At 41.4% G+C, this 22,935-nt stretch overlaps 1 protein-coding gene across 4 annotated transcripts in view; it reads left to right on the top strand.

Annotated features, from left to right (window-relative positions):
* Positions 1 to 22,935, top strand: part of Pbx1 (PBX homeobox 1) — a 321,114-nt gene that overhangs the window by 255,108 nt on the left and 43,071 nt on the right. The window lies entirely within an intron of this gene.

Raw genomic sequence — 22,935 nt, 5'->3', positions numbered from 1 at the left:
CTTTCAACAGTCATGCCATTTTCGTATTCAGACTGTTCCTGATGAAGCTGTGATCCGTCTTTGTGAGGGCCACATCAGAACTATTACATATCACCTACTCTTTCTCTTTTATGGGATAAGAATTCTTAGAAAAGTCCAGAGAGGGGATTCTCTCCGTATTGTGACTATGATAACAGTCATAATTGTCATTGTTGTCACTGTATTAGTGTTGGCATGCTGGGGAGCCTGCTTAGGAGAGCACAAGGCTCCCAGTGACACATGCATTCTTAAAGAGTCCAAGTGAAGGAGGACGCTGGCTGGTCAGAATCAAGTGCTCATGCATCTGTGTAGGGCTGAGCATTTATGAGCTACTAGACTTTTCCAGAAATGATTTTTGTGCATTAAATGAAAGAGAAGAATATGAAGAATGTATAAGAAGTGGGAACAAGCCGGGTGGCGCACGCCTTTAACCCCAGCACTTGGGAGGCAGAGGCAGGCGAATTTCTGAGTTCGAGGCTAGCCTGGTCTACAGAGTGAGTTCCAGGACAACCAGGGCTACACAGAGAAACCCTGCCTAGAAACACCAAAACAAAAAACAAACAAACAAAAAAAAAACAGAACAAAAAAAAAAAAAAAACCAAAACCAACCAACCAAACAAACAAAAAAACCAAAACACCTGAGGAAGTCCAGAGTGGATCTGACAGTTTCTTATTTGGCATAATTTTAATCCCTAACTGCAGTCCCGTAGTAAGCAGTGCTTGAAGAGGGTTGGGGGAGACTTCCAGTATTGACCCTTCTGACATCATCTGGTGGGCTGGAAATCATTTCTGAGGTAGCGTAACAAACATGTGCAGGCAATTATGTCTGATTACGTAATCTCAGCCCCAGAAAAAAAAAAAGGCTTGAGCCACTCGTGTGTATTAACTTTTGTCCTGTAAATTGTGATAACTTTATTTCTGAGTCTCTAATATACAGGCTAAGTGCATCAAAGGACAGTGGTGATATGATACCTTGCTTTGGTGTCAGTTTCTAAATGGGCCACCTACAGGAGCCAAAGCGTGTTGCAGCAAGATGTATTTTTAGATGGTGGTATTAGAAGCTAGGGCAGAGGCAGAGTAGGCTTCTAACTGCCAAGATAGCGAAAGAGAAAAAGGGAGGAGACACAAGAGGAGACAGGGACAGGAATGAAAGATCTGAGCCAAAACGCAAAAATAAACACTCCCTAAACCCAAAGCAGCAGTGGAACTCCCAGCTGGGGTCTGGGTAGTGTCTCATTTGATGGAGGACATTTTCTGGGCACTATTCAGCTGCTTCCTGGCTGGGTTTCCACAGCACCCATATCTTATCCAGCTGGTGTCTATTTTTATGTCGTGTAAAGTATGGACCGCTCGCCTTGAACTGGGCTCGGAGCAATGGGATTATAAAGTTATAGAGGTAAGGTCCTATAACGGTGGTTCTGGTAGATGACAGCCTGGCTCAGTAATCCCAGAGATGCTTTGGGGGAAGTGAGGAGGCAGGTAGAAAAGTGATAACTTTCCGGTTTGATCTTTTGTCTCCTCTTCACAAACAGTTTTCACAGTGGGTATTCCCTATTGAGGGTAGGATAGGGTACTGTTCTGATGCAAAGACATGGATCTGAAATGGACTCGGAGTTATACAGGCCCTCAAGACCCCCTCTTACTCACCGTGAGTGGTAAACTTCACTTCTTTAAATACTTTGTGTTATCATATGACCACAGACAATTCTTGATACACATAGAGAGATTCTAAGTAGCTCAGGGAGAGTGTTCCATTTCTCTGTCAGTCCGACATTCTTGAAGAATGCCTCACTACTAGAGCCTTTCTTTCCATTGCCCCTGCCACCGTCTTGTCCTGGTTCTGAAAGCAGTTCATTAGCTAGGGTTCTGTAGCAGATTCCTGCTGCTGCTGTCTTCAGTTCGTCTCCTCTCTAGCACATCCCCCGCTGAAGTCTTCCAGTGCCATTCTTTGCTGGGAAATCATTAGCAGTCTTGATTGCCCACCTAAGCAGCCTGAACCCTGAGGCCGCATACAGGATTTTCCATATTTCTTGGCCCAACCTACCTGTCCTTGAACTCTGGGTTCCAATTCATGCAGTCCATTGGCCTTTCCTTGGTTACATCTTTAGCCCTCTCCTCCTATGTTTGTGCACCACGTGAGTGTCTGGTGCCCCTGGAGATGATGTCTCTCAGCTGTCTCTCCAATCCACTGCTTTCTGCTATCCACACGGGTGTCCCTTCATTCCTACACTACCTTTGCTAGCCCATTCCTGTCCTGATCTTTTTTTTTTTTTTTTTTTGGATTTGGTTTTTTCGAGACAGGGTTTCTCTGTGTAGTCCTGGCTGTCCTGGAACTCACTCTGTAGACCAGACTGGTCTCGAACTCAGAAATCCACCTGCCTCTGCCTCCCAGAGTGCTGGGATTACAGGAGTGTGCCACCACCGTCCGGCTTATGTCCCGATCATATTTACTGCTCCAAACACAGTTCCTACTTGGCATCTTTCTTCCTATTAATCCTTTCTTTCACTTTTCTCACACACAAATTTCCCTTATAGCACTTAAATTCACAAAGCATATTTATTACCATTGTACCATTCATTGTGTGTGTGTGTGTATGTGTGTGTATATGTTATATATACCACCTATATATTATATATGTATAATTTCCTTATTTTGTTGGTAAAATGCCAATTAGGAGAAGAAAAGATGTTACTAAAATGAAAACATTCTTAATGGTCACATCTAATGTATCAGCTGTAAGATATTTAGTAATCATGATTATTTTAAGTGCTTCACTTACCCATAAATAGACTGTCTTCTAAACCCCAAAATGTTCTTAAATATATCCTTTCGGAAGTGACTTTTCTAGACAAGGTAAGGCAGTGCATGCATAGGAGGGAGATGGGAAAATGGTAAGATTAAGATGAGCCTGGGCCCCAGAGCAAGACCCTGCTCCAGAAACTAACAGCTCTCTAAACCTTTAGGAGCATATGTTTTCTAAGAGAATAAAATCCAAGGATCCCCTCCTCCACTCCACGTGTGAGATGTTGTGTGGGACACTGCTGAGCATAACATTCATAGGTCCTGTCCGTTAGAGCCTCGGAGCCCCTTTCTTATTTAGGGACTCTCTGGGAGAGCGCCTGTCTTTTTGGGTGGGCGTGTCTCTGATGATTCACCATACTCTCCTCATTCACTGTGGAGCTAGGGCCTCACATCCTGATTGGAGGAAAATGGAAGCAACCCAAAAGGATGAAAGTTATCATCTCCGATCACAACAAACCACCCTGAAAGTCTCTTTTAGAATTCTACAGTGTGGCATTGCTTTCTTTAGCTAGCGGGGGAGGGGGACACCAGATAAACTTTCTAGCCTCCCTCCTTCTCCATCTCCTCAGATTATATCTTGAGTTCAAATGTGCAGGAGGAAGAAGTCTGACTCCAAGAATCCCTCCCTTTGGAGTTAGAGATTTGTATAAACAGAACCATTACTCTGTAGGGTGAGATTATTTATTTTAAATTGTTTGGAAATGTGAGTTGAGGGAGGGAACTTGCTGCAGCCAGCCTGGAATGTCAATCCAGCCTGTAGATTTTGCTTACTCAAAGGTTTTAGTGAAAGTGTGAGTGTTAGCATCATCTCTGCAGAGGCAGCGTGCCAGTGACATTCAGTCATCAGGGGAAAAAGGCATTAATTTTTGGTGTGTGGTAATTATAGAAATGGAAAAATAGAAGAGATGAGGCTTTTATCTTGAAAAATTGTAATGCAGGTGTTTTGTTGGGGTTTTCTTTTTTTCCCCCTCATGTTTGGTGGAGAAGGGAAAAAATGAACACTGCTTAAGTAAATAAATAGAAGGTAAATCATTAGGACAGAAATATCCCACCATTTCAGTAAACATGTGAGCACTTAGATATCACAAGGTTTATTTAGCCACACTCAGCCACATGCCATGGGTTTACTTCCCTTAGCTGCTTCTGAGCAACCTCTCAGTTGTGTGTATTAAGATGGGGTTACCATGTAAGAAGTTGTAGGGCTGGGGGAAGGGTAATTGTTAAATTCATAAGGATATTGAATGTTAAGAACTCATTTTAGTCATACCAAGCTTAATTCTCTCATTAATTAGATGTGAATGTGACTTTTGAAAGGTTTAAATTGTGTCCAGATGTGCTTCCAGTTTGCTGCCTTTGGATGACATTCATGTCCTGTGACCAGGGACAAGGGCAGAGCCCCAGGCTGGTGATGTGAAGGGGCTGAGAAAAAACAGAGAGGACCACACATGCGTGGCTAGACTCTGACAGAGTTTCCTTCATGACAGAACTCTTTGCGTAGATCAGAAGACCTTTAAAAGTTAATACTGTGTCTACTCCTGCATGAGAGACTTAAAAAAAAACAGTTTTTTTTCAGCTCAAAGTTGTTAATGAATCAAAAAAAAAACAATCTCAGTGTTTTAATGTTATATACATCCATCATTTCTCCTGGGTGCCAGCTTAAAGGCTCTGGGAGCAAATATGGGCAGATCATTCGTTGACTTGTTCATTCATTTTCATTGACATGGACACTCGCCTATTCAATAATTATAAGCACTTTTTTTTAATCTTTGGGGCATGCACATATGTCACATATGTCACATATAGGTCAAATTACAAAAGTCCTGGACCTGGAATAATACAGACCTCTGATGATGGCGCTAGTGAGAAGGCTCTGTGGTTAAGAGCATTGGCTGCTGGTCTGGAGGACCCAGGATTGTTTTGTACAATTATCTAATTCTACTCCCAGGGAATCCCGTCTTCTCTCCTCTACAGGCATCAGGCAAGCACATGGTGTGTAAACATACATGGGGGCAAAACACACATACACAGTTCTAAAAAACCAAGAACCATAAACAAAACAAAACCCTCTGATGCCAATCAACTCGGGAACAACCAATATCTTTGAAAGAGTGTACGGCCTACCTTCCAGGCATCCGTACCTTGGGCCTCAGTGAAACAGCATCTTTTTCTGCATGCTCCTTATCTCTTTGTAGATGCACGGTGAACCTAGCTGTTCTCCAAGCTAGTGATGTTTAACCTCCAAGGCCACTACATCCATATTCTATGTGCATGTGCGTGGTATATGTCTCAGTTCTACCCATGTGACTATGGACGGCTTATTTTCCTTTGAGAGGATTCGGTTTCCCCAACTCCGGAAAGGACAACTGAATGTTATATAAGCCACTGCTGCCTCTGCCTCCTCCTTCTCCTCTTCCTCCTTCTTTGAAAAATCCCATTGTTCCTATACAAAAGTAAAAGTGGGTAAGTATTTGAAATTTCTGCTTCTCTGGTTATATTTTAGTCTGAGGAGATTATTTTCCAGATCTCTAAATATTAAATATTTAGAAATCTTCATATCATAATCTGCCTTAGTTTTACAGTATGGAAAAATGTAGAAATGATTCATTCAACAAATATTTATTAAGAACCTTCTAATATTCCATATTAGTAATAGAAACATTAATAGGACATAACTCTGACAATCCATAACATTACCAGAAGCTAAAAGGGGTGGAAATTATCTGCCTTAGTCATCTGGTTCTTGGACAGAGAGCTATACCACCTAATGCAATCAATATGATACATTATCTTAAAGGCATCTTAGAACTAGATGTCAAAAGAGGCATTTATATATGTAGTTCAACCATCTAAAATATTTGAATTGCTTATAAATATGATTGGCCTTTGCTGTGTATTTTTTTATATTTATTACAAGTGACTACAGCAATGGGATTTTTGTCTTGGTAAGAATAGTCTATTTTAATCTTGTTTGGTAAGTTAACACTTAACTAGTAGTACTTAGCATGTTACTAAGTGTTAAAAACAAAACAAAACGGGTTTTTAATTTTGCCTAATTTCAATTCATTAAAAAGTAGCCACATATAAGCACTGACTGCTATTATGGGTAGTGAGACCTATGTGCTCTGGCAATCATTTGACAGATACCCAAAGTCATGCAATAGTGTGAGGGGCATGACCATGCTATGAAAGAAGGATAAACACCCTTAAGAAATACAGAAAACAATGCTTTTTTGCTGTTCTAAGATAAAGAGAACCCTTATTTAAAATTAGCCATGTATAGGAAGCTAATACACATTAGCATAAGAATATGCTTTAAGTGAGGAAATAATATGGAGGAAGATTTTAAATATAAATATAGTTACCTACATTTATTATAGTCCCTACTTGCAGTAATTTTCAGCTACTTAATTCCCTTAATTATAATTTTTCTAGCCTGCCCAGGTCATGTTCATGTTGAACCCTTTGGCTACGACTCAACCATTCCACGCTTCTATAAAGTGCAGGCTCTATTTCAGTTTCCTCTGGTGACCTTTGCAATCCTGTCTCACAGCCTCTGCCTTGCTGCCCCCTTCCTGCCCTGTTAGTCTGTGCAAAGTGTGCCTGGCACCTCAGCAGTATCACATGGAGACCAGTGAACAGTAAAGAACTTTGGTCCCCATCCAGACCTATTAAATTGGTGTCTAAGATTTCACTAGAGCCCCTTGTAACTTCTAAGCTTGTGAAAGTCAGTTTAAGGACATCGAGTCTTTAAATCCTTCCTAACATTAGGACTTCCCTAAAAGAAGGAATTGATATTGGTTTCTTTGCAAAATTCTTTCATTTTCCAAGATTTTTCTTTAAGCATTGGCAATATGCCCTCCCCCAAAAGGAAGAATTTAATGTGCAAGGGGCTGGAGAGATAGCTCAGTTATCCTTGCAAACATGAGAACCTTGGTTCAATTCCCCAGAAGCCATGTAAGAACCCAGCACATTTGTGCACTCCTAGAATCCTAGGGATGGCAAGGTGAGGTGGTAGGCAGAGACAGGTTGACCCCTGGAAGTGCTCAGGCCAAAAAAATATAGCCTATGTAGCAAAAGCCCAGACTAGTGAGGGACTGATTCTGTCTCCAACAAAGCATGTAAGTGCCCAAAACTCCAAGACACCCAAGATTGTCTTGACCTCCACTTGTGTCCCATGCATGTGCACACAAACCCACACACAGGTGCACTTGCACACATGTTTTTGTACAGGGCAATGGTTGTGCTCACTAGCTAGATTCTGCCATTTTACCAGTGTCATCATGCACATGTATGTGCGCTTTTTGAACCTTCATCAGTTCATGGAACATTCCATGCTGTGATGCAGAAAATAGTATGTTTTCCCTTTTGTAAATATTGCTATTGTATGTATTGATGACTAGCATCAGTGTTTACATGTACTGCTTTCCCTTCTGAGGCCAAGTTTTCTACAACTTAATGTGCAAATTTGAGTGTACATTCTCAGCATTTTGGTGGGTACTGTACACTTGGTTTCTGTGCTATATCTCCGTACACCTGCCCTGTCTCATAATTTATAAGGACAAACCAAAGGGCAGGTAGAAGAAGAAGGGCAAAGCCCATAGGTATGCTAAGAACAGTCTGGACTTTTCCTAGCAGTCTAGGGTTCTGTTCCTACCCCTTCCCCAGCTGACCTTACCCCCATACTGTCTTGGAGCTAAGGAATACTAGGAAAGCCATTTAAAGTCAAGTAAGGTGGTTTATTCTATATTGGCCTGTGTGTTTTTTAATCTGGTATGCTTCCTTTTAAAGGAAATTATAAAGTGCCCTTTTCATACAAAAAGCTTTTGAGATATGTATAAACAGAAACGTCAGGGTGACTCCCTCATGTGTAGGATATTAAAGCTTCCCTTCTTTTGTCATTTCCCCCTTTTAATCCAGTGTCCTTGAGCTGCAAGTCTGCTGTCTTCCTTGCCTCCCCAAACTCATACAAAATATCTCCCCTCATAGTTAGGACTTACATGAGACTTACATCTACCTAATCAAGAAAGCAATCATGGCCTCTACTGAGCTTCCGCCAAAGGGACACTGCCAGGGAAAGATGTTCTGATACAGGAAATATTTAGTCCTTCCTTTATCTGCTCAGACATTCTAGAAAGACCTCCCACAGTTTGAAGGCTCTGTGCATCTTCTGGATGAGGAAAAAGGACAGCAGATATGCCTCACTACCTCACTATGTGTTTACAGTTCTAGCGCTAAGCTGTGTCTCCACCGATTATGCCAAGAGCACTAGCTCATAATATTTATTAAGATCCTACTAGAGTATGTTAACTGAGGCCAGAATGATTATTTCATCCAAGATCGACTAACATGTAAGTGGCAGAGCCAGGTGTGGACCCAGTGGTCACAGTCCTTAAACTGCTTTAATGTCGGGAGTTGCCAAGATCCATGCACTATGAGCATCTGTTAAGTTGCCTTGTGGTGCATAGTTTAGAACATAAAGGGTATGGGAAAGGACTCTAAGAACTGAGTCCCTCTTCAGTTGGGTATCCTCTCTGCAGTAAAAGGAGGGAAGAGGGGGAGTGGCTTTTGCCTGTGAACATTTTAATAGCTTGTGTGTGTTAAACGGTGGTGTTAGGAGCTGAAAGTCCACAGAGAAGAAACTGGAACAGCAGTTACTTGATAGGCATCTCTCGGAGACAAAGGGTATGAAAGCCCCCTCTCCTTGGTGGCCCAGGACCTTCATCAAGTTTCCTTCCTCTTTGTGCATTTAACACTTAAAAATAAGTTAAAAAGAGTAAATGCAAAGGAATATGAGTATGATATCATTTGAATAAAATTAAGAAAGATAAGTAGGGAGCAAGATATGGCAGGAGTTAATAATTTTTAAAGCATGAGACAGTAAGAAACAGAAGTATGAAATAGAAATATACTGTTCACTTGTAAAGTTACAGTGGGACAAAACTGGCAGGAGAGGGATAAAACTGTATTTGGAGTGCAAAATGAGGGTTAAGAACAATTACGATACACAAGTACTAAAGGGGAACAATAAAAGCAAAGAAACTAGGAGGTTGGTTAAATAGACACCATCAGCAAGGACACAGAGGTTCAAAACAACAGACCAAGTAGTAATAAAAATAAAAAATTCACATAAAATAATAAATTAAAGGACAATTAAAAAACAATAATGATAGAAAGTTAGCAGGCTAAATTGACACTTATAATTGTATTAATTGCTAACGCCAACTTGCTTTCTGATTGTGAGGCACTTTATTTGCCTTCACTTGCTTAATTCACATGTACTTTTAAAATGCCAACACTTAAAAAATTGTAAGCAAAACCGATGTGCATCGGAATAATTCACAAGAGAAGTCGTGAAAGCTAGTAAGATGGAGCTACAGGTGACAAGTTCCCATTATTTAATATTTTGTTAAATTTTCATGGGTACCTTACACTGGATTATCTTTCTCTTCCTCTCCTGAAGTATCTGGGGCTAAATATGTTCATTCTCTTACTGGCCTCAGTAAGTTGGTCCTTTTCTAGAAGCAATCTTTCATAGTGAAAACTCCCAGTACTACTCAGACCTTGGGGCCGTTGACAAGCCTGAGGTGGGGCTCAGCTTCAGAACTTGGCTCAGGCTCCTCGGATGTTCTCTAAGACATCTTAAAGTTGGGATGGAGTCCTTTGTTGAACTGTACCTGTCCTCTCTCTGGACAATGGATTTCTGAAAAAAAAAAAAAAGAAAAGAAAAGGATCCTTTTTTCTTGTGTCCAAAACAAAGTACTTCAGCTGAAGCCTGATTCTTAGCATTCAATAGCATTCAAGGAATGCTTATTTAAAATGAAGCCAGAAGGTTGAATAGTTCTCAACCTTCCTATGCTGCTAACCTTTAATGCACTTCCTTATGTTGTAATGACCCCAACCATAAAAGTTTTTGTTTCTACTTCATAATTGTAATTTTACTACTGTTATGAATTAAATGTAAATATCTGATAAGCAGGATTTCATGATAGAGGACCCCCCAAGGGAGTTGTAACCCACAGGTTGAGAATCACAGGTCTAGATGAAGTTGCTACCATGTGGGGTAGTGTTGATGTTACTGTAGGGTTGGGTTGGGTTGGGTTGGGTTTGGTTTGGTTTGGTTTTGGTAGAAGTGATCACCTGGAATCAGATCGTTGAGACTGGAATTTTTCCTGTCTGAAACCTACATAGACATTCATTTGTGTAGTCTAGAATGTTTCCCTGCCAGAGCTACCTGAGCAAGACCTTTTCCCCTTTGATCTTTTCTATTTATTTTAGATTTGTCATCTTTGACCTCTAATTGTATCTCTGCAGGCCACTTCCCTTTCCCCATCTTCCCTGTGTAAGAGGTGATATCACTGTGGTTTTAATTTGATCCAGGACTCATTCCTTCACCCATTTGTTCAGCAGACATACTCCTATGGTCTCTCACTAATCAGTTTTCAGGTTGGGTGGGCACAATGGCAGAAAAGATAAAAAGAGTCCTGGTGCCTCTTCTCTAAGCAGGCTACCATTCTGTCTTGGTAGATATCTGTGTTTAAGCTTAGTTTTCATGGGAAGGGAGAAAAACCAGTCTGAGTTTTCATAGATAAGTGTTTGTTTTTAAAAGAACTCAGAAGTGACTTGCTAACATTCTCCTTGGAAGCCAGAACCCCATTCACTCAGCCTTCTTCCAGGTTGGTCACAATCTGTACCAGTTTCTTCTCATCCCCAAGCTTTGAAAGTTGGCCACACACCAGAGATCTTCTGGGGGTATAGATTTTCCTTTATACGCTTTGTTTAAATCTTGAATGTACTTTTTTTCTTTTTCGTCTTTATTCTTTTCGACTACAAATGAATAGTTAGTGCCGAAAATTAGAGAAAACAAAAAAATAACCCAGAATAAAATTACCACTTTCTTTCAGCACTTCGGTCTTCCAGCACTTTGTATGTTTTTATGTGGGTGTACAAGAGTTACCTGTCATTTTGTAGCCTACTTATTTTCCCAAAAATATGTTATGCATACTTTTCCATATTATTAAACATTCTTCTCAAACATAACTTTAAACAGTTGCGTAGGAACATGTTATAGGGCAGGTCCATAATTTTTTAGTATTATTAATGATGCAGCAGTAAACTTCCTGGTGTAGAAAATGGAACACATGTTTTCTGTTGTTTCCTTGGATAAATTTCTAGAAATAAATGGTGACATCAAAGGATAGGAACATGTCTAAGTAATAATGTATTGTAAACTTGTCTTATGGAAATTTCTATTATCTTGTAGTTTGTACTAGCAGTTTATAACTAGAATTTCCCCCACACCTTCAACAATAATGCCCAACAGCTTTTCAGATTTTGTGAGTGGTTTGCTTTAATTTGTATTTTTTTGTATTAGTGGTAAAGTTGGATTTTTTTCGTGTTTACTGGCCTCTTATGTGTTCTTGAAATATTCATTTTTTCCCTCACTAACTTCAAAGGACTTTCATACTATAAGGATACTAATTTCTGAGCTTAGCTAACACTTCAAAGACAAAGTTCTGTTTCCAAATGAAGGAGACAGGTTCGGAATGAGACCCTACACCTTTTACCATCTCTTTGGCATCTTGAGAATGAAAAGCTGGCTTGCATACATGACTCCCAGAAGTCTGGGATAACTTGATATTTTCAATATGTCTGACCTATTTTAAAAAAATCTACTCAGTATTGTAAGATGGAACCTAAAACTTATCCAACAGAACCTAAAGATAGGTTATTAAATATAGGTTAAATATCTTCAAAGATGTTTCTTTGAAAATATACCTTATACCTATTTGACTAAGTCAAATAAGTTAAGTCTCTCCTTGCCTAGTTTATAACCCAGTTAAAGAAATAGAAGTTACATATGTTTAAAGTCCCTATTTTTATTATGACCTTTGCTAGACTTAGGTCAAGGGAGTTCTCCTTTGAGAGACTTGCTACTTTTCATATGTCAGTTTCTAGATCAGCCGCCATATGTATTCTTTGACCATCAGTAAGCAGCACAGTTTTCTAGACTCCCAAACTCAGACTGTTTGCCTTTTCTTTCCATAGTACAGTATCTAGAAAGGCCAAGGCAGATTCCTCATCCATCAGGACAGCTGGAAATTTTCCACTGCAAAAATTGCTGTAATTAACTAAAGGGGGGTGTGTGATTTCAGAAGCTCGACCATCCAATGCTTAGATGCGAAACTCAGAATGCAAGTAGGTAACCTGCTAGCATCTATGGACTATCTACAGAATAAAGCTCCCGAACTTTAAATCGTTGAGTCCATAAATTATTTGAAGCCCTTGCTCTCATTTCAACAGTAAACAGAATTTTCTTATAACGACAACAACATCAACTATAAGTGCATTGGGCACAATAGCGCCTAATGTCCCTCCACACTGTCTGCCTGCTTCTTCCCTCTCGGCTTCCCACTATATCCCACCCCCACCCCTCTGTTAGCTGTAATGACCCTGCAAACACTAAATGGCATTTGAGTGCATTAAGCAGCAGACTCTCCAGTGACATAGCAATTACGGCTCTGAAATAGATTTGGTGCGTCACAGAAGATAAGGGTTTTGAAAGTTTCTGTTGTGATTATAGCCTGCAACTCCCACAAATAATAGGCTTCAAAATAAGAGGCTGCCAGCGAAGCCTTTGTGGCTTTGTCTCAGTGATGGCACGTAAATTGCTATTAATGTCCTAAGTGTACTTGAATATGCCAGTCTTTGGGATGTGGAGTTGGCTCAGTGTCTCTCTTTACGCGGCATGTCATTGTTGGTCTGATAATCTGGGGTAATTGCTGTCTCTTGGATGGTCAGAAAAGTGTAAGAGGTTTAGCTTCCTGCCTGACAGTAAATAGCCTCAAGATTTACAGGGCCAGGGCACATTCACAAACCAGGCTGTGTGTGTTCCCTGCTTAGCCGCCATCGTCACAGCAATGTATACATTATATCTGTGTGTACCCCGAGTAAATGACATATTGGCAGCCAAAGCCAAGCAAAATCAAAGGTTCTGAAAATGAAATGAAGAATTCATTTCAATATGCCAATTGGATCATTTATCCCAAGAGTTTTAAAAAACTATGTTTTGCTTGACTTATCTAGATTTAGCTTTATCAGTAAACTTTGTCTTACATACTCTACCTATTGTTTTCCATTATAGCCATGTGTGTGTGTGTGTGTGTGTGTGTGTGTGTGTGTGTGTGTGTGTGTTTGTGCGGTCTTATTGTGTCATAAATAATTTCTAAACCTATTTTAGTGGCACTCGAACATCAGGAAATGTAGAAAATGTGTATGCTTTTTGAGTACTGTATTGATATGTGTGTGGGTGGAAGATTCTTTGAATGTCAGGAGTTATTTCTGAACCTGTGCCACTTAAACATGAGGAAATATCAAAAGTGTGTGTGTGTGTGTGTGTGTGTGTGTGTGTGTGCACTTCTGAGGATAGGGGATGTTTATTCAGATATAAATAGAATTCTCTTCACTAAGACATCTCAACTTGGCTGAATCAAGCTGAGCTTATTTTTCTCTGCCAAATGATCAGGATAATCTTTGAAAAGTTAAATAAGAGCTAACGTTTAAGTTTTAACCTTCTGCTTACTATGTAGTTAGACTCTGGACCCCTGTGCAGCTATAGGGCATAGAAACATCTCATATACTAATTTTACTTGTACATTTAATAGGGATGAGGAAGCAATCCATCCTACACCTAAAACTGTGCACTGCCTCACATGCCGCGCGAGCCACAGAGTACTACAACTGGCTTCAGCCTCTGTTTGCTGTGCCTTACGTAGCAGTATTAATTCCAGGTCTTCATGATCGATGAATGTAAAAAAAAAAGTCACTAGGGAACACCAAAGCAGATCACCCCTGAATGCCAACATTGTCACCTAGCCCCAGCTCCCCTTGTCTGAAGCACTCAGAATAGTTTCCCATAATAGGGACTAAGTTTGGTCAATTTAGTGTCCTCTCCTGAGGAGTTAGAATGAGTTCTCATTGATTTCTATGTCAATGCCAATATGTATTTGTTGTCTAGGGTAAACAAATGACCCACATAGCTTTGCAGCCAGGGCCCCATCTTCCTAGGGTCAAGATACTAGTGAGGCTTTCAGAGTACCAGTTCTTTATTCAGTGCAGGTCTTTACTGCAGTAGACAGGTTCCTTGTTTCCAAATGGCTTCTTCTTTCATTATTCACCACCCCACTAAGAAGAAATGTCAAAGCAAGCCCTCCATGGGCTCTTCAAGTCTAGTGATCAAGTTTTTTGTATCCTCAGCCCTATACAGTCTTTCCAACCCCCGCCCCCGGCCACCTTTGGATTCCATGGAGCCTTTGGCCTGAGTTCTCTTTCTGTTTGGAAGCCTCTTTGCTCCACTCTTTTACTTCTTTGTGTTCAACTTCAGACTGACTTTCCAGAAATGTCCATGACAATCTAGACTCTCTCTCTCTGGATGGATGGATAGATAGATAGATAGATAGATATCAGGGTAATATATATATATATATATATATATATATATATATATATATATTAGACATTTGTTAATCATCAAACATATATATGTATGTATATATATATATATGTATGTATATATATACATGATGACTAACAAATCTCTATTTTCCACAAAACCATAAAATCCTTGATACTAGAAATTAGATTTTTTTCTTCTTCATTTTTATATCTACCACTGTATCCCTAGTAAATGGCACAAGATAGAACTAAAAATAAAGAATAGAAAAGAGAAATTGTTCCCATGGAGATCTGAAAAGCTGGGCTCCGTTCAAGTCCAGAGCAGAAGGTCAGTGGGGTCAAATCTAGAGGAATGCATGATGGTGTATCTTGAAGAAGCCTACAGGGAGATAGCCCAGGAGACCTGGGCAGGCAAAGACAAAAGAAGTTCCCACTGAACTTCTCTTTAGGGTAATAAGACATCTCACTTTGGCTACAGAGGATCTGCTACTATATTGCAACATCTTAAACTGCCGAGGTTGTTATAGCAAGAATATGATTTCCCAGTAATGTTGACTGCACTGTCTGCCTTTCTGAAAGACCTGCCCAGCAAGATCATAGGGCCCCTGAGTTATGGTAGTGTATCAGACATTCCCAGTCTCACCTAGGGCTAGTTAGCAATCAGAAAGGAAGCCTTGGCTGCCAAAAGGGTTCTTTAAACAGGAATCCTAGAACCAATATTATGAGAAGACCCAGGCAGATGACTGGTTTCAGGGACATGTGAGGGAAGGTAGCTCTAGGTGAGCTCAGGTTGCAGAGTGAGACACAATTCTAAGATCAAGTGAGTGTCTAATCTTTAAGGAACTCTGGGACACTCAGCAGATCCAAAGCAGCAAGGAAGAGATTTTCTCATCCACAAGGGAGTTTCTGTGTAATAGGGGAGTTTCTGTATAAGGGAGTTCCTGTATAAGGGTTCTCAGATGCAAGATCGGGCTAAGGTAGTTAATACAACTGCTGCGGAGACATGTATGTCTGCAAGAAATTCCCAAAAGAGGCCACCTCACTTAACCAATAAAAATATTACCAGACGACAGCAGTAACAAAACAGGATTTGTGTTTTCAAAAATCTGTATTTGGTGTGTATAAGGGCATTCTATATTAGACATGCACCTTCATGCCCATATCCTACGATGGAAACTGCATGGGAGTCTCATCCCTGGAAAGAGAAAAGACAGGGAAGCATGCCCCAGTGGGGGACCATTAGGGGCTGTGTCTACACATTTTAGAGTTTTCACAATACTCAAAGTGGTGACCTAGAAACTGTCTGGTTTCCAGGTAAGAAATGTACCATCTCCTTGACCCTTTCTGGGCACTGTCACTCCTTGAGATGGTATGTGAGGCCCTGTACGATATACTTCTCAACTGTTCTCCCTGGAAACAAAGTACTAGCATGTAAATGTTAATCATAGCAAACTGGAATAAGCTGTCTCCCTGGTGGCAATTTAGTAAGTAAGGGAAAGGTTAAAGCCTGCATTCAGAGTTTACTCAGACACTAGACCAACTTCTGCTTGGTATTTTGTATAAATTTTAAATGTACTTCCCTGCTTCCATTTACTCAGACTGAACTGTGAAGCTCAGAAACCCGATCTTCCTGTATTTTCCCTTGATGGGGAATGGATGCTATGGAATCCCCCACATGTCTAGTTCGTGTTCCCTTCAGAATATATCTTCAAAATTTGTGATGTGTCAGACACTGTGGTAGGCCCTTTGGAGTCAGAGACATTGCACAGCCTTGCTCCTGGACTTCGGGTCTTATGAAAGAACACATGTGATGTGGTAGTATAGGTGGGGTGACTGGGCGTATACAGAGCCTTGAGGAGCCTGGTGCAAAAATGGACATTGCCAAGGAACCAAGTTGCAAGGGTAATTAAATTCAGCCTTGCAAAGAGCTTCTGCATAAGTGGACCTCACTGGATGCTTGAGAGCACGGTATTCAAGGAGAAAAAAGCGGAGCTGCGCTGTTATGGGAATCCCTACGTAGCCAGAGACAGTTGAAGTAGTAAGTGAGAGTGCTGGCTTGGGAATAAACACAATCAAAGATGCTATAGACTCGACGAGAACAGTGACCCTCATCTTGAAGCCAATGGAAAGTCTCGAAAGGTTTACCCTGGGCAGTGATATGATCAAAATTACATTTTCGAGAAATCCCTTTGGGTCAGCTAGAGATAAGCTTGGAGGAGTGCCAGGCTAAGCCCAGATCTGTTTCCCATTGTAAATTTTCCTGGGAAATTTTTAACTAGAGGATGACCCCTGGGGGACTTTCCAATCACATTTGTACCACATTTTGACATTCCGAAGCCTCTCTTGGTAAACACTGGAAAGGTTATCTTGGGAAAGCACATTAGGAAAACAGTTCTTCTAGCTTGATAGAAAAACAGCAAATGAGGTCATGCCGACATAGTGGCACATACCTATAACACCAACACTTGAGAACCAGAGACTGGAGGATCACAATTTCGAAGACAGCCTGGACTACATAGTGGGACGCTGTCCACATTTGAGAGGAGGGGGAGGAAGAAGAAAAAATAGTAGAAGAGGCAAAGAAGAAAGGGAAGGAGGGAACAAGAGAGAATAGGACCGTGGGTCTAAGGTGTAGCTTCTGTGTGAACTGATGTGTCTGGGATATGGAGGAGGGGTGTGTGTGTGTGTGTGTGTGTAGGTGTAGGTGTGTTTAACCCACACGTGCTCAGAGGAGAAGACAGGATACATCGATGTTCTTTGTCTTGCTTCCTCGGTGACCCACCAGCCTGACTGATTGAGGGCCTGAGGCACGTACACCTCGTCATCCATGCTGAAGGCCTCCCTGATAATGGCATCTGGCCCGTATGCAGATCTAGCTCAACTTGGTGCTGACATCAGCCAGTTTGTGGCACCTCAGCGTATTTCTGGGTTGCAAATGAGAGTTTCTTAGTGCCAGGCTCGCTTGGGCTGTCAAATCAGGTGATGAATTCTCTGTATCAACAGTGTGCTGCTAAGGTAAGCTCAGAGAAAGAGTGGGAAGGAAAGGCGATGGGACAGGAACCTCTCACAGCCCACCAGCCTAAAGGCCCTGCAAAAGCCAGGAAGAGGCAGCTGCCTGCCGGCCCCTGTTCCAATTTGAGAAAAAGTGGCAGAGAAGAAAGAAATAGAGGCGCCCAGCCCCACCCCCAGCCCCACCCCCCTCTCTCCAGACAGCCTGGTCAGTTTGGTCTTTAGGTATACTTCCAGCAAAGTCTGTTCTGGAGTGGCCCATAGGATAAAGATTCATGTTTGTTTCAAGCATTTCTGTCCCTGTCTCCTAATATTTTTCATTTGTGTTTTAAAGATTGCTATTTCTTTTCCTTACCTTGGGAACCTGATACATTTAGTTCCAATTTTTATCCTGGTACCTTTCCCCTCTAAAAGGTTCTAGGTTCAACCTATCCGGTTACCTTTAGCTTCCCCGGGTGAAACTAAAATCAAGATAGGGTCTTGCTTCTCCACCCCATGCAAATGACTCTTTTAAGAGGAATATTTTCAGAAATGAAAAAAGATTTAAGTCCTCAAAGGGTGGTTCCTGAGGTGAGCACCGTAAAGTGTTGTCTATTATGAAGGACAGAGTGAATCAGACAGGAAAGTCGGGGTGCAGAAAAAAAAACCATAGACTTAGCTTCTGCCTCCCTCCCACAGCTGCTAATGAAAGCATCCTTTCCTCTCACTACGCCCAGATAATAAATACACAAAGGCAGAGCTTTCTGCTTAATATTCACCCGCAGTCAGGGAAGAGGGAAAAAATTGCTCCCGAGGGTTAACGTGGCAGTAAGCGAGGTCAGCTGTTTCCCAAGATGGTACGGCCTCTGAAGGTCTTCCGTTAAAGCTGGAACGTTACCTCAGGAGCAGCTTGAATGATTTACAGGCAAGACAGTGCAGTTGGGTTCGGTTGGGTTGCAGTTTCTGAGCTAGCCATTTCCAGCCGCCACAGCGGCAGGGGTTCCTTCACTGTACAAAACACTTCCAGGGAAGGACATTCTCCCAGGTCACTTGGCATTACGTGGAAGTGTCTTATAAAATGCTTTTCCCCCTCTGACTTAGACCTCCTATGCTAATGTTTGGCAAAAAGCAGGGGAGCCTTGGTATATCCCTAGGTGAGGTGATCAGCTACACAATTTGATTCAGGGCCCAAGGCTTTCCTGGAATATGGGCTTGGGGCTAATGTGGAATCTTGCCCCTGGGAGGGTGATTGGCAAATCTAAGGGGAGTGTGTATGTGTGTATACTCATTCTTTGGGCTTCTGGATGGAAGAGGAGGTGGGGGGGTGGTGTTTGGTTTGGTTTCTTATAAAGCTAGAAGGTTTGTTAAAACTATTTACAAATTTCATATATTCGCTTTCACTGGTCCAATTAGCATATGCAAAATGTTCATTTTGATGTTTGATTGAACTAAACTTATCTACCATCTGTGAGTTCCCTGTACCCCTGACATCTTGTACTGGTTTGAGAAAGTCGAATTTGTAAAAATTAAAAATAAAAAAAAAGTAGTTAAATTCTAGTTCTTCGATAAATTTCCGTTCAGAGATAACCTAGAGAAGTCTCCCAGTATTTCTGTGCATTGTGGAATGCCAGATCTTCCTATAAAGATATAGCACGGCTAATGTTCTCTCCCAAATGCTCTGTCAGGGGCCCCACTTATGATTATTTTGATAGAATTATAGCATGGTTAAGTGAGATGGTGGTGGTCATCTCAAACTCCCCTGTGCCATGTGCTATAATAAAGATGCTGGCTTTCCTGGGATTTCCTTCTCTACCTGACTTGTACCAGGTTAGTCTTAAGGTAGCTTTTTCTCCCTAGCACTTTCCTCTATCTTGTGGAGTTGTATTTAAATATCTTCTATCACTTTCTCCTAATATCTCATACTGCTCAGTCAGTGCACACACAAATGCCTGCCTACTCCCCTCTAGCCCCATGCACACCACAATGTATTTGCCTATCTGCCTGCCTATCTATCTATCTATCTATCTATCTATCTATCTACCTACCTATCTACCTATCTACCTATCTATCATCTATCAAAATACCAAGGAAACATGCACATATGAAATTACTAAGATAGACAGATATCAAAGTGCTAACAGTAATTATCTCAGAGTAGTAGATTATGGGTGTTGAATACTTTGCTTTTTAAGCTTGTCTATTTTTTTAAATATTATTGATAAGCTTACCCTTTTATTCCAAAGAAAAAGATGAATACCCATTAAAAGATTTTCTTGTAGAAAAAAGCAATAAATATAGTCATTGTGCCATGGAAGCCTCAAATAACACCAAAATATATATGCCCTCAGTTGGGTGGAAAAGCAGAAGTACCATCTCCCCGTAACAACCTGTGCTAGGAATTTGAATTAATTCTATTTCTAATTTGGATTATGCTGCCGGGTCTTTGCCCCTAGAACACTGAAGACCCTCACATTATGGTAGTCCCATTGTGCCCTCACTGATTTCAATAAAATGTCCTAAATATATTCAAGTGGAAGAAGTCTTCTAACAGAGAAAGCAATGAGAAAAACCATCTGATGGATTAGGGAACTGAAGGCCAGAGCTCAGAGCAGTTGTTCATGGACCAGAAGTTGGGGAGGCATGTTCTTCTTGGTACTGCCTGGATAAGCCTCTCAGCATTTTCCTTCTTAGGGATTTGATAAAACCTACTCTATGCTAACATGACTGGAGGAAACTGTTTTGAATAAAATATATGGCTCTGATGGGAAAGCTGAATCATCACTCAGTGGGCCAATGGCAAAGGAAGCCAAGTCAAGGAGAGGGGGTAGAGAAGGAGCTGGCATCAAAAGTCAGGAGGCCTGTGGCCCATCTTGGCCACGGACCTGGAAGCTTTTCTCTTGTGTCTCATCCACTTTGTGAGTGAGATATAACCAGGCACCTGTTCACACAGAATGTGCAAATATTCTCTCTTCTACTTACTATGAATTTTCCAATAGTAGTGTGGCAGTCTCTTATAGGTATGAGTTACAATGAACACACACACACATACACACACACACACACACACACATTTTATATATATATATTGTCCTGAATTCTTAGAGTAAAATGAGAGAAGAGATGATAGAAACTGTTTTTACCAGCGATCCCTAAGGCATGGTCTGTTTGACCTTACAATTTCCAGAGTTGAGATAAATTACTTCCAAGAACACAGTGATTGGGATAGAAGACACATTTTAGTGCAATGACCTCAGCGATCTCAAACATATCAATCATGAATTAACTGTCATAGAAAAATCACTCCTGAACTCTCTCGGTTCTGGCATGTTTAGTACAAAGATTGTCCACTCTACAAATGCTTCAGAACAGTCCCTTTGTTTAGGCCCTCCTGTCTGGCACAAATGGCCTCCACAGGCGCCACCAAGGTCACAGTCTCCCATCTTTTTTTTTTTCCCGGTTTTTTCGAGACAGGGTTTCTCTGTGTAGCCCTGGCTGTCCTGGAGCTCACTCTGTAGACCAGGCTGGCCTTGAACTCAGAAATCCGCCTGCCTCTGCCTCCTAGAGTGCTGGGATTACAGGCGTGTGCCATCACCACCCGGCTACAGTCTCCCATCTTACTACCACTCTGATGCATCCCACAGTGGTAGCCATGATGTTTCATTCGAATCCTCTTCTCAAGGCTCACACCAAAGTTCATCTTCTCTGCAGTGTGCGCCAGTTCCTGATGTGCCAACATGACACAATACTGCCCTCATGGAAGCCCTCGTTGTCTATTTTGTTTGTCTTTTTTCAATTGAAAAAAACATTCTACAGTATATTCTGATCATGCTTTCCTTCCTCTCAACTCCTCCCAGATCTTCCCCACCTCCCTACCAACAAACGAGAATATCAGAATCTGTCTCTCCATCCCTCACATACACACACAATTAGAAGCCAAACTACAAGCAAAAGACCACCTCTGACAAACTCACTCTCTCTTTCCCTCCCTCCCTCCCTCCCTCCCTCTCTCCCTTTGTCTCTCTCTCTGTCTCTCTATCTCTCACATACACACATACACACACACACACACACACATACACAATTAGAAGCCAAAATACAAGCAAAAGGCCAATATATCAAAAAAATATATATAAGTCCAAAGTCTTGGCCTTCTACTGCTAAGAATGCTGTCTACCCTTAAGTGGGTTAATATACCACTACGAGAAGACTGTTTCCTTTGCGAGTAGATACCAATTGCAGATAGTTTCTTTGTTGGGGATGAGGAGTCATGTTCTTTTTCCCCCTCTCAGTACTTGGGTCCTCTCTGGCTTGAACCTGTATAGCCGTGTGGGGACTGCATTGTCTCTGTTCATTCATATTCACATGACTCCTGCTGTTTCTAGAGGACTCTCCTTCCTTCATGCCACCGTATCTGGTTTTTACAATCTTTCCATCTTGTCTTTTCACAGAGGCCTCTGGGCCTTAAGCGGAGCATTTGATGAAGTCATCCCATTTAGGACTGAGTGCTCCACTATCTCTCACTGTCCATGTTGTGGCTCTGTGTGATAGTTCCCATCTTCTGTAAGAAAAAGATTCTCTGATGTTGAATGAGCAAGACACTGATCTATGGGTATAGAATGTCATTAGGAGTCATTCCCTTGCTATGTTTCTTTAGCAAAACAATCGTATTTGCTTTTCTCCTAGGCCCGTGGTTTATCCAGTCTCAGATTATTGGCCATCCTAACAGTGTCATGCATGGGTCCTGTCTCATGGAATAGATCTTAAATCTAATCAGAGTGACATGTTACTCCCACATTTGCTCTACTATTATACCAGCAGATCTTGTAGGCAGGTCACTGATGTAGATCACAGGTTTTGTAGCTGGATTGATAATTTTCTTTCTCCTCTGGTAACATGCCCAGTACATTCTAGTACTGTGCACATTAGGCAGTGGGGCAAAGTCCCTAGTTAGACGCCAGCTCAATTTCTCTGTGTTCGATGAGTTATGTAAGGGTTGTCCTTATCTATAAGGCCTTATCATAAGTTTGTGGAGAGCAATCAATATCTTTGGCAACAGCCTGAGATGTTTGGGGGTTTTTATGGGGTCCCTTTGGCCAGTAACTCAAGTAGATGTAATCCAACCCTGGCACTTGAGACTGTCCTTGGTGGCATAGATATCTAGTTGGGGCATTGTCTCCACCATTATTTGGTGAGTCCATTTATATTTTTCATATTAAGAACCTTCTTTAGTTTCAGGTTTCCATATGGTCCCTCAGATGGTCCTTAATGTTAGTTGTCCCTTCCCATAGTTCCTCCCTTGCCCCTCTCTTCCATCCCTCTCCCATTTAGTTCTCCCTCTCCAGTCCTCCCTCTTCTCTCGTCATAACAATATATTCTGCTAAGTATGTTAGTTACTTATTTTCCAACAAGACACAGTATTGCCCTCATGGAAGCTCTGGCCTTTTTAAACAACAGGCTCAACAGTTGATCAGGATTCATGGTCTTGTCTTAGCCCCTTCCTTGAATACATCAACTATACTCACTCATCACTATGTACCAGTGAGATTCTAGACCCTGGCATAGAACAGGACCTGGTATCCCATAAATACTCAGGACACACAGTGCTAGATTGAACTTCAGAAAACAATTAAGCCAGTCTTCTTATTCTTCCCAGGGGAAATCAAAGCCAGCCACCT

The sequence above is a fragment of the Apodemus sylvaticus genome, chromosome 12 (genome assembly GCF_947179515.1).
Source record: "Apodemus sylvaticus chromosome 12, mApoSyl1.1, whole genome shotgun sequence".
Taxonomy (NCBI): Eukaryota; Metazoa; Chordata; class Mammalia; order Rodentia; family Muridae; genus Apodemus; species Apodemus sylvaticus.
The sequence above is the reverse complement of the archived record's forward strand: the minus strand, read 5'-3'. Positions and strand labels throughout refer to the sequence as shown.